At 37.7% G+C, this 19,547-nt stretch overlaps 1 long non-coding RNA gene across 2 annotated transcripts; it reads left to right on the top strand.

Moving 5' to 3' along the window:
- Positions 1-11,693: 11,693 nt before the first annotated feature.
- Positions 11,694-15,213, top strand: LOC125784833 (uncharacterized). 2 transcript variants are annotated; one of them, XR_007427429.1, is made up of 4 exons: positions 11,694-11,750; positions 12,972-13,029; positions 13,249-13,313; positions 14,802-15,213. It is a non-coding gene; the product is annotated as an uncharacterized LOC125784833 (long non-coding RNA). The 2 variants fall into 2 exon arrangements; XR_007427428.1 differs by lacking the exon at positions 11,694-11,750 and having other exon boundaries at positions 12,198-13,029.
- Positions 15,214-19,547: the final 4,334 nt, after the last annotated feature.

The following is a 19,547-nucleotide window of genomic DNA, read 5'->3' as shown; positions in this document are numbered from 1 at the left end:
TTTTTGCTCTTGTCATGGAGTTACATTGTAATAAACTAGGCAGACTTTTACTTTAGTAGCGTTTCTGCTCTTATGATTGAGTTACAGTTTAATAAATTAACTATACTGTCACTATAGTATAGTTAATGCTCTTTTAATTGAGTTAGAATATGATAATATAATATTGAATATATAATATTTGTGATCTTCTTCTGAATCTATTAGATTAGTTTGTAATTTTGATCTCAAAACATGATCACACTTATCCTCATTCTTAAAGGATCAGCATCACTGTTTACTAAAAGTTCAGATTCTGCCTCTGATTCCAAAAGATCTGTGTTCTAATTCAGATTCTAAAGTATCCTGATCCTGATTTTGATTCTGAATGAATATGATTCTTATTCTGATTCTAAACATTCTGATTCAGATTTGAAATGTGAATGAGAGAGATGTATTTCCAGGTGTTTATGGTGTTTTGTGCAGACAGTGGTGGGATGCTGTGGATTGTAAAGAGTGGATGGTTGGGATGAACGGCAGTAATTGGAGATGATCTACTCGTTATCTGTTTTATCAGTGTTGATTAAAGGACTACAGGTCAGGAAGCCTCAAGGTCTCTCAGGCGTTATCATTCAGTCTGAACAGCAGCGAGTGGAGGATTAGACGGGTACAGGATCAGATCCCGGCTCCAGCGTTTCTCTGGGAGCAGGATGATGGTCATGACTCAAACAGGAGAAACAGAAAAGAGATTCAGGCATGAGTCACAGCGACAGACCGAGACGAGCCGAGCAACAGCTGAGCTCAACAACAGAATAGATTAATGTAGAAAAGCTCTTGCAAAACTGCCACCTCTCCTGATCTCTCGCGCCACTCCGGTAGAGAGAGAGAGACAGAGAGAAAGAGAGAAAGAGAGAGAGAGAGAGAGAGAGAGAGAGAGAGAGACTTGGATTATATAGAAACTGCAAATAATAGAGAGTGAGATGGGTAGGGAGGGAGAGAGAGATGGGAAATACTAGGATCTAGGATAGATAGCAAGATAGAGAGGAGAGAGGAATACTGGGAAAACAGAAAACAGAAAGAGAGAAAGAAAGAGAGAGAGAGATGGGGGAAATATTGGCATAGACAGAAAGAGAGAGGGAGAGAGGGGTGGAGAAATAGTTAGATACAAAGAGAGAGAGAGGAGGAAAGAGAGAGGTTGGGAAATATTGGGATAGAAAGATAGAGATAGAGAGAGATGGGGAAATACTTGCATTGACAGAGAGAGAGTGAGAAGGAGAGAAAGAGACAGAGATGGAAAAATATTGAGATAGACAGAAAAATAGAGAAAAAGAAAGATGGGAAAATATTAAGGAAGATAGAGAGAGATAGAGAGAGATTGGGAAATATTTGGATGGATACAAAGAGAGAGACAAATGAGGGAAATGTTTTAATCGACAGACAAATAGAGCGAGAGAGAGACAGAGAGAGAGAGAGAGAGAGAGAGAGAGATGGGGAAATACTTTGATCAACAGAAAAAAATGAGATGGGTAAGTATTGAGATATATAGAAAGAAAGAGAAAGTAATATTGTATATATATACAGAGAGAGAGAGAGAGAGAGAGAGAGAGAGAGATAGAGATGGAGAAATATTGGGATTAATAGAAAGAGAGAGAGAGGGAGAGAGAGAGAGAGAGAGAGAGAGAGAGGAGAAAGCATTGGATGCCCAGCACTGATACTTCAGCTAACTGAAGAATGTACCAAACAGCATTACAGTGGGAGTGATGAGGGGAGAGAGCTCTCTCGGACTCCGGCTGCTGATGCAGAAGCAACATGACCTGGGATTCGAACTTGTGATTCTTGGGGACCCTAGCCATGCTTTTGGGGGCCCTAGCCATGCTTTTGGGCCCCTTATGAAAATGAAATGAGGCGTTCTTCTTGCTATTAGGGGTCCTAAAGGAAAGAGGGTGGAATATTTTTAGAAGGCCCTGGTTATGAGAGACCCTACCAGGGGGGCCTAGAGAAGAAAAAAATACCATCAGAGGACACTTGGTCATGAGAGCCCCTGCTATGGGTCCCTTGACTTCCATAGAAGTCGTTTACCATGGCTCCTTGACTTTCTAGGGACCTACAAATTGCCAGGCAAGCTACCATATTTCATAACAGAGATTTTGTTGCAAACATGTGATTCAGGCCCTTATTTGATGTTTCTGAATTTGTATTGTTTCATAATTATTATGTTCAATTTCTCTTAAGCGCAGAGACACAAATAAATGTAGCAATTTTAGCAACTCTTTGCCTAGGGGCCCAGAATATCCTTAATCTGTCCTTGAGTTGGTCAGGTGTAAAGGTGTGTTTTGGAGCCCGGGAGCAGCTCTGCTAAGCAGAGTGGAGACTCTCCTGTTTAACCTGCACTAAAGCTAACGCTAACGCTAATGACAGACTTTAAACAGAGAGACTCCCTTCCTGCCCTCAGTACCTGGCTGTTCCCGGACCTCCAGCACCACAGCTCCCCTGAATAAAACATGGCGAGTGGAAAATAGTTCTGAGCTGGAGAAAATGTCACGCGCTTAAAAACACACGGCGTACCCGCCCGGCGTACCTGCGCTAAATTATTAACGCTGCTGTTTGCTGCGAGTGTGCGGCCGCTCTCATGACGTGTGGTGTTTTTCTGTCCAGAGAGCAGAGTGTGTGTGAGTGTGAGTGTGTGTGTGAGTGTGTGTGAGGCAGTAACTCGTCTCAGGCTCCGGCCTGCAGCGCTAATCTCCTGTTTCTGCAGTCGGAGGATCTGGGCCGGGTGCCACTCTGATCAGGATTAGCGCAGTGCTAACAGGATCCTCCTGCTGGCTGGGTGAAAATGGCGCTGGGTGAGGGAGGGGCGGAGAGGGGCATTACATTAATTACAGCACATCAAAAGTAGGACGCTGGCATATCTATCTATCTATCTATCTATCTATCTATCTATCTATCTATCTATCTATCTATCTATCTATCTATCTATCTATCTATCTGTCTACTATTGCATCTCAAAAAATCTGTTATTACAACTAAATTATCGTTTAATTATCGTTATGTACTTTATTTCAGTGATTCAATTAAAAATATGATTCAGTTCAAAATTGTTGATAATTATGGCTTACAGCCAATAAACCCCAAAGTCAGTGTCTCAGAAAATTAGAATATTATATAAGACCAATTGCTATTTTTGGCAGTGTGCCAAATCCTGCTGGAAAATGAAATTCGACTCTCCATAAAAAGTGCATCTACTAGTGAAAAGTTACCTTATTCCAGTAATTCAGTTGAAAATGTGAAACTCATATATTATGTAGCTGTATTGCACACAGAGTGATCTATTTTAAGCTTTTATTTATTTATTATGGCTTATAGCCAATGAAAACCAAACAAATATCCGTGCCTCAGAAAACTAGCATATTATAAGACCAATTGTGGGCAGTGTGCCAAGTCCTGCTGGAAAATAAAATCCACAACTGTACCTACTAATGCATCTCAACAAAACTGTTATTATGACTTTACTTCAGTAATGCAGTAAAAAATATAATAAATCAGTTCAAAATTGTTGATGATTATGGCTTACAGCCAAAAGAAACCCAAAAAATCAGTGTCTCAGAAAGTTACAATATTATATAAGACCAGTTGGTACTGTGGGCAGTGTGCCAAATCCTGCTGGAAAATGAAATCCGCCTTTCTATCTATCTATCTATCTATCTATCTATCTATCTATCTATCTATCTATCTATCTATCTATCTATCTATCTATCTATCTATCTATTGTTTTTTCAATATATCTGTTCATCTATCTGCATCTTCATCTGTCTGTGTGTTCATCTATATATCTGTCTATCTCTTTGTCCACCAATTAATCAATCAAACTGTGCATCTATCAGTTTTTTTTTTATCTATTGTGATGCATCAGTTGTAAAGTTGTGAGAGTTGAGGTAGAGTAGGTATACAGTGAATAGCTCTATTTGAGTAAAGTTCTAAACTACATTATGGCAAAAAATAAAAATAAATACTCAATCCTCAAGTCCAGTCACCGCTAAGACTGTGGAAAACGTTATAACGATGAACCTGGCACTAATCAGGAACGCATCAGGAAAAGAAGAGCAAGAGTTTCCTCTGTTGAAATGGCAGAAAAGTTAACAGCTCTCTAGATAAGAGGTTTGTTCAATGCTTTCAAGTTACTACATGATTCTTTATATGTTCCTTCGTAGTCTGAATCACTTCAGAAAAAAAGTGAAAAATATATAAACACTTTTTCTGTACACTTTTACATTCTAATAAATACAATACTTGCACATTTGTCCATTATAGTTCACCATGTATATATCTTATAATAGTTTTATTTTCTTAATGCACCTTTACTTGCTTCCTTTTGATTATACTGTATCACCCCTGTTATTGTTGTTTCGCTTATTGTGTCAAGATACTTTATTTATTTGAATTCTGTTCAAAATGTAAAACTCATATATTATATAGATGTATTACACACAGAGTGATCTATTTTAAGTGTTTTTTTTATTATTGTTGATGATTATGACTTACAGCAAATAAAAATCAATCTGAATTAGAAGACTGGTTCTGTATAGAAACAGAAACAGTAGTTTTGAGAGCATTTCACATTTCACAAGATGTTTTTGCAGCGCATTTCTGCATATCGTAAGCAGTTCCAATAAGAAAAGCAGATTTTTACCTGTATATTGTGTTTTTTTTTTTACACAGAGGCTTACAGTGCCCCGCCTGCTGGAGCTGCTGAAGCGTGTCGGTACACTGAAATAACCTTTTCTGACCATCAAAGTGTCTCAGTATGCAGCTCGGCAGCTCTAACTCCCACTTACAGAGACCCCATGCACTCTTCCTGCAGCCCGCTGTACCACCTGATTCAGCTCACAAACATCCTGAACGTTACCTGATGAGCTGAATCAGAGTGTCAGAGCAGCACAACACAGTAAAACCTGCACGCTATATCAGATCTTGCCGCTCAGACTGGAAACCACCAGCCTGTCCGACTTTCTTACACTCTATCTGCTGTATATTTCACTCTATAAGGCGCACATCAGATTATAAGGCGCATTATGCTACACTAGTAAGGAATAGTGGTGTAGCCATGTTTTATAATGAGGGACCCTGAGTTTTCCAGTAAGCCAGGATGATATAAGCTAGCTGGACAGTGCTAATGCTGCTCCAGCAGTGCTAGCCGGGGTTAAGAGCAGGCTACAGGCCGACAATAATGGAGTGCACAAAAAATATTGATACTTTAAGCACAATTTGGCCATATTCTCTTATTAAAATGTACAAAATTGTGAAGGATGTTCCAATCACGGTCATGCAGCTTGCCATCAGCTACCAGAGTCCTGAGAGAGCACAATTGGCCTTGCTCTCTCTGGGTGAGTACAGTAGATGGCGCTCTCTCTTTCCCCTCATCACTTCTAGGGTGATGTGGATCAGCACAAGGCTGCATCTGTGAGCTGATGTATCAGAACTGAGTCGCTGCGCTTTCATCCGAGCGCAAGCGCTGTGATGCTACTCGGCAATGGTGCATCAGCAGCAGTTCAAAAAGAGGTGGAGTCTAGTCTGACTTCACATGTGTAGAGGAGGCATGTGCTAGTCTTTACTTTTTTTGTGTTGTGGCGTCACTAGGGATGAGGATATGATGAATGGGTGGGAGAGTTGGCCAGATAAATTGGGACAAAATGGAAGAAAATTTGAAACTTATAAAATAAAAAATTTGATATAGTTTTTTTCTTTCATGTCAAAAATGTACATCTTTAGAATGCCATCTTTACAGGGTTGTGCAATAAGAAATCATATTAAATATTTATTATATAAAATTATATATATATATATATATATATATATATATATATATATATATATATATATATATATATATATTATTAATAGGGCATAATTTTCTATCTCTATTGTTTTTTACTTTTTCACATAATTTTAAGGAAGCTGGCAGCTATTCTTTCCTTTGTGTCATAGTTTTTATGATAAACGAAACAATAGAAATGCTCATTTATTACTTAAATAAAATGTTTTGTCGCTGTTCAGTGAAAAACAAGTATCTCCAAACAGAACATATTGACACAGTTTAAGAGGCAGTGTGTCTGTTCAAATTATGTTGTAAACTAATAATTAACAAAAATGGAGATACAGTTTTTCATTGGACAGCGAAAATATATTTAAAAAAGATATCATTTAAGTAATTTATTAGCATTTCTATTGTTCCATTTATTATAAAAACCTATGACACAAAGAAAAAAACAGCTGGCAGATTCACTAAACATTATGTCAAAAAGTGAAAAATAACATAAAAAAGATGGAGATACAAGATTATGCCCTGACAGCAACAATAAGTCATAGACTACTCCAGGACACTCAGATTTAGCCTGATTTATCCATTCAGACTGGGTTCTTATTAGCATAAAAAACATCACACCAGGCTTCATAATATAATAAATAAATAATGAGCTTCATAATATCAGACATTAAATCCCAGCCCTGAACTGAATAAATGTTTTAATGTAGCTCTCCTAGCTTAGCCACAAGCTAACTGCGAGCTAACAGCGAGCAGCCAGGCGCGCAAGCTAAAGCGTTCAACCTTGAATTAACATTCTAACAGAGAAGCAAAGCAGCAGAGCAGAATTAGATATTCCTAACAGAAACGATATGTGTGCAGCGCTGCGTCCCCAAGGGTGTCACTAAAAGCTATCGATCTCCACAGTCGTGTTCTGTATTCTGTAGCTGGTGTCGTGCCCATGCTGTTCCACCCTGTGGTAAACAAAACTGTTCCAAACCTGATCTGTTTTATTCTGTGTACATTTTTCACCTCAACGTCTCTGGATGCCCTTAATTACGAGGCGGTTAGCGATGCTACGAGCGTGCTAACACTCCTGCACGCTGAGAGGACGTGGTTAAAAAGTGAATTGACCTTTAAACACTGTTTAAAACACCAAAACACACTTTACTAGTGATAAATACACATATCTAACCTCATTTGGCAACATGTTTTTTTTTTTTTGTTTCAGCACATTGTTGTGTAGTTCGTGTGTAGCAGTGCTAGCTTAGCATGTAGCAAACTTTGAATGATCCAGAGTATGCATACACATAGCCAAATCATTTAGAGAAGCAACTGAATCATTAAGAGTAGATACTGAATCATTTACAGCAGATTCTGAGCCATTTCCATTAGATACTGAATCATCTGGAGTAGTTTCTGAATTATTCAGAATAGATACTGAATCATTTTCAGAGCAGATAGTGAATCATATTTAGTAGACACTGAATGATCTAGAGTAAATAATTAACAATTAAGGATTAATACTGAATTATTCACAACAGTTTCTGAGTCCTTTCTATTAGATACTGAATCCCTTAGAGTAGTTACTGAATCATTTAGAGTTGTTACTGAAAAACTTTTATTAGATATTAAATGTAGTTGCTGAATCAATCAGAGTTCTTACTGAATCATGAAGCCTTTACGTACCCTTATGCTAGTTTTCGGCCAAAATAACTCCTTTAGTGCATTCAGGAACATTGCTGGTTTCCGGGGAATCAGGTTGCTTTTGCACAAGTTTTCACAGAAGATGTCATTAATAGAGGGAGTTGCACAACAGTGCTTGATTCACGTTGAAAAACCTTAAATTCTTCGGTAAGTTGTACCTTGGAAGTAACTTTTTGGGCTACAGAACCTATTTTTGTTGGTTTAAATGCTCCTAACAGTTAGATTAGAAAATTAGGAGCACGATCCGGTAGAAAAGATTGACTAAGGCTAAGGTTGTCTTGCTCAAGGCCCAACTATGGCAATTTAATCTACAATTTTGGAAAAAAATGAGAGCACATCTGTTTCTGAATCAGTTACTCTGATTTTGCTATTTATAGGTATATGTTTGAGTAAAAAGAACATTGTTGTTGTATTCTATAAACTACTGGTTGAAATGACAAAAAGATGCAGAGCTTTCAGACCTCAAAGTTCATATTTATAAAGTTTTAAGAGTTCAGAAATCATTTGAATAATTGTTGGAATAACCCTGGTTTTTAATCACAGTTTTTTTTTTTTCATGCATCTTGGCATCATGTTCTCCTCCACCAGTCTTACACACTGCTTTTGGATAACTTTATGCTGCTTTACTCCTGGTGCAAACATTCAAGCAGCAGTTCAGTTTGGTTCGATGGCTTGTGATCATCCATCTTCCTCTTGATTGTATTCCAGAGGTTTTCAATTTGGTAAAATAAAAAGAACCCCATCATTTTAAGTGCTCTCGTATTTTTTATTTTTTGGGTCTCAAACCCACCTATTATACCAATACAATCCAGCCTCACTGCCCTAATACAGGCTTCACACCGACTGCAGAATGACTTCACACTCGCCGCACAGGTTTCTAAAGCTGTAGGTGTCAATTTGACACCACTGATTTTGCTGTGTACCGTATTCGCTGTTGGCCAGTGTGCAGTGAGCTGCGATCGCTCACAGGAGAGTGGGTTTTCTCCCTCATGCTATCGCTTGGCTGCGTTTCCTCTTCACTTAAAGCACTGAAATATGTTCCTGTCGGCCAACGCAGGCCTGCTTTCTCTCTCTCTCTCTTTCTCTCTCTCTCTCTCTTGCTCTCTCGCTCGACCCTCTCCTCCGTGTCTCTGCAGAAGTTGTCTCCATCGCCGAGAGGACCCAGAACTGCATTACCTCCAAAGCGCAGACAAGAACCTCGGCCCCCTCCTGACTAGCGGAGGTTAATGCAGCCTGACAGAGCGCTCCTCTGGGCGCCAGTGATTCTGCTAACTCCCCCTTTGAATCGGCGGAGCTGCAGAGAGAGTTCCAGTAGAGATGAAAGCACAGGCATGAAGATGTCTGGGAGATTACTCTATTAACCAACTGGCCCATGGAATCATGAGGCTGTCAGAGCGAGCGCTTCAGCACCACTCTAAACACTGTCACTTGCATAAGCATCATCCTCGCGCTGCCCGACATTCAGTAGCTTTACCCAGCCTGACACTGCAGGGCTTATTGAATCACGCTATTGTAAATAAGAGTTGAATATAGAAAAGAGAATTTCCAATACTGTATCTGTATACACACTATATTCTACAGCAATATAGCTTCCTTGAAGTTATGAATCATTTAGACCAAATCTTTTATAGGAGACACTGAATCACTTAGAGCTCAGTCCTTTTTTTTTAGATATTAAATCATTTCAAATCAAGTAGTTGCTGAATCATTTAGAGTAGTTACTGAATCATTTACAGCAGCTTCTGAATCATTTGTTTATCTTAGTTGCAGAATCATTTAGAGCACTTAGTGAATCATTACTAAGAGTACTACTAAGAGTAAATATTACATGGTATATTAAACATAGTTAATTAATTATGTAGAGTATGTACTAAATTATTCATGACAGTTGCTAAATCATTACAATCTTACAATCTGAATCGTTTACAGTTGAGACTGAATAATTTACAGTTGAGACTGAATCATTTACAGTTGAGATTGAATCATTAAGTGTATACTAAATTGTATAATAAACATACAGAATCCTTTAAAGTGAATACTGAATCAATTATTTTTCTTACATGCGAAAGAAGCCATTTCTGCAAGCACGTCAAACAGATTCGCCTGAGGTGTGCTTTTGCATAAAGAGAATATATATTTTGCATAATAAGAAATGGCTTCTTTCGCATCACTCTCCCATACAGCTTCTCCATGATTGGATACACCTGGCTATGAAGTTCAAAGCTCAATGAGATTACCAAACCAATTTTGTGCTTCAGTAATCAGTAAAAAGTAGTTAGGAGTATTCAAATCAATAAAATGATAAGGGTGCCCATACTTTTGCACCGGTCAAATTTTGGTTTAATGCATATTGCACATTTTCTGTTAGTACAATAAACCTCATTTCAATCCTGAAATATTACTGTGTTCATCAGTTATTAGATATATCAAACTGAATATTTACAACTAAAAATGATTAAGATTAATAGGGGTGCCCAAACTTTTTCATATGACTGTAGTTGTTCTTTAAGAGTAGGTATTTTATCATTTACAGCAGCTGCTAAATAATTTATTTATATAAAAATACTTAATCACTTGTAGTCCAATTATTTTATACTAAATCATTTAGTGTAGTTACTGAATCATTTAGTGTAGTTACTGAATCATTTAGGATAGTTACTGAATCATTTAGTGTAGTTACTGAATCATTTGGGATAGTTACTGAACAAATTATGAATCATGTGTAGCCCAGTCATTTTATTAGATAGTAAATTATTTAGAGAAGATTGTGATTCATTAAGAGTAGGTATTAATCATTTACAGCAGCTCCTTAACATTATTTATATAAAGATATTGAAGTTTACTAAATTCTAAATGACTAAATTGAATGATTTTTATAAATATTGGCCTTTGTTGCGAGTGTAGGTTCAGTAGGTTTACCCAGGCTGGCACAGAGGGGCTTATTGAACAGCGTTATTGTAAATAAGAGTATTTGCGATGCTGAATCTTTATATATTACAGTGCGTTATGTGTGTTATATTTTGTTATACTGAAAGAGTAATGCACTGTGGACGCCACGCAGTGATGTGTACATGAATCATGAATAAAATATATTACATCAACACCAATTTCCCTTTGCGTTTGCTTACTTTTTGGCAACAATAGTGTTGTGGGGCAGTGTATTTGATATTTTATTCATGAAAGATTCCATCTAAGGCTTGAGGTGTTACAGTGTATAACACAGGAAATCTCGCCATAAGATTTCATGATCCTGAAACTCTGCAAGCTGAGGCAAATTGAAGCCTTGTGGCCAAGTAATTTTTAAGAAATGCCAAAAGTCATACAATATTAGGCATTTAGACATTTTTCTACATTGTGAATCAATACTTACAGGGGTTGGACAATGAAACTGAAACACCTGTCATTTTAGTGTGGGAGGTTTCATGGCTAAATTGGAGCTGCCTGGTGGCCAATCTTCATTAATTGCACATTGCACCAGTAAGAGCAGTAAAAGTGTAAAGGTTGAATTAGCAGGGTAAGAGCACAGTTTTACTCAAAATACTGCAATGCACACAACATTATGGGTGACATACCAAAGTTCAAAAGAGAACAAATTGTCGGTGCACGTCTTGCTGCCGCAACTGTGACCAAGACAGCAAGTCTTTGTGATGCATCAAGAGCCACGGTATCCAGGGTAATGTCAGCATACCACCAAGAAGGACCAACCACATCCAACAGGATTAACTGTGGACGCTGTAAAAGCTTAAGTTTCTGAGGCTGGTAAATCTGATAAATGTATCCATTGTAACAGAGGAAAATCTTGCTTTTCCTTTCTTGGGGCAGTCCTGATGAGAGCCAGTTTAATTATTTTTAATTATTTTTTAGTCTTTGTGGCAAATGCATTTGAATATACTTTCTAGAACTTCTTCTTTTTGGCTTGAGTGAGCTTCATTTCTTTTTGAAGTATTTTTGTTTATTACTTACACTGTAAAAAGTGATTCTAGCTCGAAGTAAATATTACTTAAAAAATTATATGAAACGCAAACAATTAAATTACTTTAATGTTGTTTATTTTTTTTTTTACGTTTTCTGAACTTATAATTTGCATTATAAACTGAACTAAACAAGCTTGTCAAAAGCTTGTCAAGCTTGTCAAAATCTACTTAATTTTTTTTAAGTTTCAAGCAACAATGTTGAACTGAGTTGACACAACTTTATTTGAATCAGTTCAAGAAGCTTTGGTTCAAATACAGAGCAAGACGTGCACCATTTACAGCCGTTCGACTGGCAGGTAAGCAATGTTAAATACATTTCTCCTAAAATATTCATGTCCAACCTAAAAGTTTACTTGCCAAATAACATTATAAGAGTCTAATTGTAGAAATACATACATCGTGGTTAGATAACTAGTCAGCCCTCACTTTTGGCTGACGTTTCTGGTGAGCTAGAAGATTGTTTGGCTACACAGCAAAATGCTAACGTGAGGGCTCGGTGTGTGGATAAGGACTGGGGATAAGAGTTAGCTTAGCTAGCTAGCTAGTCTGGAGAGTGTTTTTAGCGGGCAAAATGCTAACATGGGGGCTTGGTGTGTGGATAAAGACTGGGGATAAGAGTTAGCTTAGCTAGCTAGCTAGTCTGGAGAGCGTTTTTTAGCGGGCAAAATGCTAACGTGGGGGCTCAGTGTGTGGATAAGGACTGGGGATAAGAGTTAACTTAGCTAGCTAGCTAGTCTGGAGAGCGTATTTAGCGGGTAAAATGCTAACGTGGGGCTCGGTGTGTGGATAAGGACTGGGGATAAGAGTTAGCTTAGCTAGCTAGCTAGTCTGGAGAGCGTTTTTAGCGGGTAAAATGCTAACGTGGGGCTCGGTGTGTGGATAAGGACTGGGGATAAGAGTTAACTTAGCTAGCTAGCTAGTCTGGAGAGCGTTTTTAGCGGGCAAAATGCTAACGTGGGGGCTTGGTGTGTGGATAAGGACTGGGGATAAGAGTTAACTTAGCTAGCTAGCTAGTCTGGAGAGCATATTTAGCGGGCAAAATGCTAACGTGGGGGCTTGGTGTGTGGATAAGGACTGGGGATAAGAGTTAACTTAGCTAGCTAGCTAGTCTGGAGAGCATATTTAGCGGGCAAAATGCTAACGTGGGGGCTTGGTGTGTGGATAAGGACTGGGGATAAGAGTTAACTTAGCTAGCTAGCTAGCTAGTCTGGAGAGCGTTTTTAGCGGGTAAATTGCTAACGTGGGGGCTCAGTGTGTGGATAAGGACTGGGGATAATAGAGTTAGCTAACCTTGCTAGTTTTGTTTTGTATTTGTTCAAAATTTAACTTGCCTGTTGACCATATTTTTAGATCCACTTAGCGATTTAGTTATTTCACACTGTTTTGAGTTGTGCACTTGTTCATTTAAATATCAAAGAGGAGTTCCAGCGCATAACTAACGTTACTTTGCATCTGGAGTCAAAATTCATGTTAAAGCTTGACCAGTATACGTTACACAAAAACTTCTCTATCTTCAGTGCCAAGGCCGGAGCGTCAGGAAGAAGAATGCAAGGCATAATGAGCTGTTTGGTCAAGGTAAGTTTATTTTTATTTTTAAATAAAGGTGCCAATATTAGCAACAGATTTTTTTAGCACCCGACATGAGTAATCTCATTCTCAGGAGAAGCTCCATCTTTGTTGGATCTTGTTGGAATAAACAACAATGAGCCTGTTTGTGGCACTTTATTAAGAACAAAAACAGCAGCATTACTTGTGCTTTTATAAAATTGATTAAAAAATGTTTTGTTTGTCTAGGGAGCAGTCACCACTGAGCCTGGTGGAGTATGTGGGGGGAACATGGCCTGCTCGCAGAACACTTTGTAAGTAAAATCTGCAGTGATTGACATTACAGTGAACTAAGCACCATTTGGGGTAGTACTGTACTAGAGGTTTTAACATTATTGACTACAGGAGCATATGCATGAGCTGAAAGTAAAATTCTCACACAATTACCCAGCAGTTCTTTAGAATTCTTTTTTAAGGGTGCTAGTTGTGCCAGCTCACAGTTGTGGCGCACAGATATTTTAAAGTAAAGATCAGTTATGCAAAATTATTTTTACTGCCTGGTTTGTTGACATTTCTCAGGGGTGGCAATGTTTATTGTGTTTATTAGCGTTGTAACTTTATTTTAAATAACATTTATCTATATACAGTACAGTGCAATACATAGACCACCCTTTGTGCACTGTGCGAGTTATTCAGAACAGAACATTGCCCAAACGATCAATAAAACATAACTTTTTTTTGTATTTTAGGTGTATTTTCTAGTTCACAGCTGCAAAGTCCAGATTTGGGCGTTTGTTGCTGTTTTTGCTTTTCACAATCCAAGTGTTCCCTTGTTCTATTGTGTTCAAGTGTGGAACAAAATATTTGTGTATTTATTTTAATTTCTCATTAAAGACACATTTTTTCAGACTCATAGCATTAATTGTCTGATGGACACATCTGAAACCATATATTTCTTAAGGGTGTTCTATAACTTCAGTAAATTATTGTATTTGTTTAATTCTCCACTATATTTTCCTGTTACTATAAAACAATCACTAAACCTAACAGTAACTTCAAACTACAAAATATTCCCTTTTATCCTTATATTTAACCCAGGGGAGGGCAATACATTTTTCCAAGGTGCCAAATGAGGAATTGCAACGGTTTTAGAGGGCCAGACTATTATACATAGCTTGGTTCTGCACAGTACATGTATACTGTAGGGCTGTACAGCATTTATAATAATAAAGCAATAAATGCATTTGTATGTTTGTTCTACCTCAGTTCTTTTTTTAGCTCAGTGAGAGAAATCTGGACTTTTTGGGCTTAGAGAAGTGCATTAATGTCAGGCTGAAAACCTGTTTTCTAGGACTCCAAGCTGTTTTATTTTTCAGAATTATTACTGGAAACATACATAATGAATACAATTAATGTAAGACTTTTGAGGTGCTGTTTGATAACCCTTTGATTTGCTTATTTCATAGCACAGCATTCTTTTTAGGTCATTTTTTAAAATATTACACTTTTACAGATCTGGTTAAATTATGTTTATTTAGCTGTAAAACTAATTTTTGTTCCATTTTCATTCTGTGCAGGAGAAGCGCAAACCTACGTAATACACTAAGATAATACACCGTTTAGATGCGTTCGAAGGTTTTCTGTGCTGATAGCGCAACTTAGATTTACTTTTCTCTTCTAATTTAACAACAATCTTGCATGGGCCGGTTCAGCAACCCTAGTTAATTTAAGGACAAAGTATGTCTTCAATTATTTTTTTTGTAGATAACCATCTACATTTGTATTTTTTCATTTTTTAACAGGATGAGGGTGAGGTCAATATTTCACAGCACATCATGAAGATCTTCACAGTGAAGGAAGAGGGTGCAACAGAGGATGAAGGTACCGTCTTTGAGGGTCAAGAGGTACTGGCTGGTCTTGGAAATGTCCCACAGGCATGTGCTGCACTTCTGGGGTTCATATATGCCTTGAATTTGCAGTACCCTAAACCACTGACATACACATTGGAAGTGTTTCAGAAGCTTTTTATGGAACAGGATGGACTGAAACTTTCTCCCAAGGTGCTGTCTCTTAAAACAACAGCTGTTAATTAAGCCTTGCTACCTCGAATAGGCTTGAAGGAGAACGCTGGTGTAAAGTTGACTTGGTGTAATAAAACATGATAATTTTTTTTTTACTAAAACCTGCCAATAAATGCAAAAGTGGTTACAAGTCTGAGAATTGATTTATTTGAGTGGTAAGTAAGTGTAGTTATATTTTAAGAAATACAAAAGCAAAAAAATTAAGGCAATAGTTTGCATGGATCTTTCTATGTAGGTAGAACTTTAACAAATTAGTTAAAACAACTCAAATTCATAGATTTTAATTTTGATTTAATGTAGTTGTGTTTATAAAAAAAAATAGTAGAAATAACTTAAATATTTTAAGTTAATGGTAGGTAAAAAAAAATAAGTTGATATAACTTGGTGTTTTTTAGTTATACTATGATAATTTATTTAAGTATATTTTAAGTGGCTTAGACAAGTTCCATTTACTTAAAAGAACAGAAAGTTACTTCAACTCAAAAAGATCCATGCAAACTATTGCCTTAATTTTTTTAAGTTCTTTCAACGCCTCATTTTTTACAGTGTAGTTGAGTAGTTCTTGTTTCTCATAATATGGATTAGAGCATTACTAGAGGCAAGAAATTCAAGTAATAAACTCTTGGCGAGTTCAGCACAGCTGTTAACTGAAAGCTTCAATTCCAGGTGATTCTACCTCACCTTGGCTGGGAAAATCCAGCCAAGGTGAGTCTTTTTTTGTTTATTCATTCAGATTGAGAGGATTGATTGAGATTTAATTCATCATTTCTTATCAATACATAAGTAATCTTCTGTACCTTCCTAACTTTCCTTCTGGACTGTAGAAAATGTGTTTACATTGCTTATTGCAGTAATAAAAAAAACTGTAATATTTCACCAGTTTAGGAGTCCTTGGGCTAGACTACTACCTACTACTACATTGGTCCACCCATGTGCTGTCTCACGACAGAGATCTGGACCGAGTCAGTGCTTTAGAGCACTCAAATCCTGAGAAAAACAGCAAAACAATAATAATCAAACAAATGAGGTTAGAAGTAGTTAGTTAGTTAGTTAGTTAGAGGTGTTAGGAGAGTAAGTGCTCTTTGAAGAGCTCTGTCTTCAGGAGTTTATTAAAGATAGTGAGAGACGCTCCTGATCTGGTAGTAGAAGGTAGTTAGTTAGAGGTGTTAGGAGAGTAAGTGCTCTTTGAAGAGCTCTGTCTTCAGGACTTTGTTAAAGATAGCGAGAGATTCTCCTGATCTGGTAGTGGAAGGTAGTTTGTTCCACCATTGGGGAACTCTGTATGAGAATAGTCTGGATTGCTTTGTGTGAATGTTTGTTTGGTAAAGCAAGGCGACATTAATTGGAGGAGCGCAGCGTCCGGGAGGTAGCGTAAGCCTTCAGGAGTGAGTGCAGGTAGGAAGGAGCTGTTCTGTCATCACCTTGTAGGCGATTGTAAGAGCTTTGAATTTGATGCGAGCATCAACTGGTAGCCAATGGAGCTCAATGAGCAGAACACTGTGTATCTATTTTTTGTTTTGTCACGAATCAGAACTTTGCAACATAATGTGTTTGTTTTTATTGCTTTAGATGACATTGCATGACTATTGCGCATACGCACATCGTGATGACGATGCTTAAACGATATATCGTGCTGCCCTAATACAGTATATACACTGTACATGCATCTGTTCTGGAAACGCAAGGCCGAGAATTTGAGTTCAGTTCTTTAAGGATCCGTCTCGTTGTTAAATGTTACAATATGCACCAAAAAAAGTCCCCAAAAAAGAGTCCTCAAAGCCGGCTCTGTGTCTCAGTGCATTTTTCATAAGCCCGGCTGAATCATTGATGCCATCGAACGGGTGCCATTACATCTCCCCCTCCGATCGCTGTCTCGAGCTGATGCAGCCAACATCTGTCACTGGAGCCTTCTCTCTGAAGTGCCACTGGCATGTGAAGTCGAGATGAAACAGGAAACATCTAAGAAAACCCAGAACACTGGAAAGTATCGGGGTTTGGGTGCTTTCCCACTAAGAAGACCACTGATATACAGCCCCCCCCCCTCCTCACACCACCAGCTGAGCCTGTTTAAATGGGCTAATATGTTTTTTTTTAAAGCACTGATATGTGTTATAGTGTTGTACGCACAGTATAGTTATTTTGTACTAACACTCATAATATGATCATGGTTAAGTGAAGTGTCAAGTAACTGAGTACAAATACTTTGTTATCTTCATTGGCGTAGGGAGATATAAATTTCATAAATTTGCCCCCTCAAAAATGATACAGCAGAAAAAGCAGAAAGTGGGTTTAAAAATAAACTTTTATTTTGAAAGCTCTCAGGAACGCGTTTTTTAATTAAAGTTAGCTAAAGCAATTATCTCTGCTTTTATCAAGAAAATGGTGAGTACCAAAACCTGGGTTGCCAGGTATGAAGCACGATAGCAAAGCATAGTGTGCTAAAGTCTCAGCATCCTTGTGAAAAGCCCCATGAGCAGAGATGTAGTAAAACATCAGTAAATATCTGCAACTGTCGCTCCGCCCCCTCATTGCCTGTACCCAGGTGTTTCCTGTTTCCTGTTGCTTCTGTGTATTGATATAGCCCCTTTGTTTCTTTGTTCCCTTGTCAGTTTTTGTGCTTTCTACGTCTGTTCAGGTTGCTATATATATACTTTTTTTTGTTTTCTATGTATTCAAGTTCCCATCTTCTGCTTTGTTTTCTTATTTTTGTTGATTAATAAAATACATTTGCATCTGTATCCTTGCTCCATGTATCCTTGCTTCACCCTGACATAAACTGAACAAAATTTTCAAATTTTCCCCAATTTTTCCAACATTGAATACATTGAATATCCTGTATTTTGGTCAACAACTGCAACAACAATTACTGCTACAACTTTAAAGTATTTCTTGTTATATATATATTCAAAATATATTATTAAACTGTTAAATGTCCCAGCAGACAAATTAGTAATCCGATGTTCCTCCACTTAAAACTGAAGTATGACTTCAATAAATAAGTACTTTCCTTGTAGTATAGACATGATTCTGTCTTCTCTACCATTTCCGGTTGCCAAATATCTGGTTCATTCTTAGCTAACAATTTAAACATTGCAATCATTTACACTAGCTCATCACCTTATATAATATAATTTGTCATTGCATGCTATTGCAAAAGTCATTGTACTTCTCCTGAGCTTGTTTGTGTAAGTTACATTGTCCTCTGCCTGGCAACCCATATGAGCTTCCCATCTTGAAAGAAGGGTGGGAAAGTCAACTCTCTCCAATGTTGTGAAATTGGACTTATGTGTTTCTGTTATTTAGTACAAATTGTTCTTTCAAAGCTGAAACTCGCTAAGTATACCAGCAGGAACAGTGGTTATGAGGAGGAGGAGGACCTGGAACCATTTCAAAGCGTTTCTATTTCCCCAGTGCTGCAGTCCAGGGAATATACCTTGAATGGGAGGTTCACCATGTGCTAGATGATCCAGCCATGCTAAGCTCCGCTTATCTTCGCACCTCCAACTCACTTCATGCTCTTCTGAAAAAAAGAGGCCAATTGATGTCTCTTATCTTACCAGGAGGATGGCAGTCAGGTGTCTGGTCTTCCTGTCAATGATCTTTCATCTTCAGGAGAGATAGTTGAGTCTTCTTCTAGAGGATAACTGTGTTAGAACATTAAAGAAAAGCTAGCATTATTGATAAGCCTTGTGTACAGTTATAGGATGTATGTATATAGATGTCATGCAGCTATGAAGCTAAAGTAAAAGAAAACAGCTTTGAGAGGAGATAAGGATTGGCTGTTTGATTGGTTAACTATCTAAGCTTCTACTTTAAGGTTCTTCAAAATAAGCTAATTGACTTTTCTTATCTCACCAAGAACAAAACTCTTGGTGGTTGTCTATCTTCCATATGGACAAAAAAGTACATAGGGATTAAAAGTTAATTATTCACGCCATTCTTAATCCATAGGGTTCAATATGCTGTCAGCCTAAGCTTTGCAGCTAAAACAGATTCAACTCTTTAAAAAAAGGCTTTCCACAAGGTTTAGGAGTGTGTTTATGTGTTAATGGGAATTTTTTAAAATTTTTCCAGAAGACAAGAAGGTCTGTCTCAAAGTCTCTGATTTAATTGATCCCAAATAGTGTACTATACGGGTTGAGATTAGGCCAGTCAAGTTTTTTCACACCAAATTGGCTCATCCTTGTCTCTTTTTGGAGCTTGCTTTGTGTACTAATGCGCACCAATGTCATTGTTGGAACAGGAAGACAAAGTCGTCCCCAAACTGCTCTAGAGAAGTTGGGTGCATGAAAATTTCTTAACTAAGGAGACAAGCCCAACTCCTGAAAAACACCCCCATACCATTATCCCCCCTCTACCAAACTTTACACTTGTGAATCACAATTACCGTTGTCATGGCAACCGAAAAATTCAGACTTGTCCATCAGATTGCCAGACATAGAAGCATGATTCCACATTTCAGAGAAC

Source organism: Astyanax mexicanus, chromosome 20 (assembly GCF_023375975.1).
Source record: "Astyanax mexicanus isolate ESR-SI-001 chromosome 20, AstMex3_surface, whole genome shotgun sequence".
Lineage (NCBI taxonomy): Eukaryota > Metazoa > Chordata > Actinopteri > Characiformes > Acestrorhamphidae > Astyanax > Astyanax mexicanus.
The sequence above is the reverse complement of the archived record's forward strand: the minus strand, read 5'-3'. Positions and strand labels throughout refer to the sequence as shown.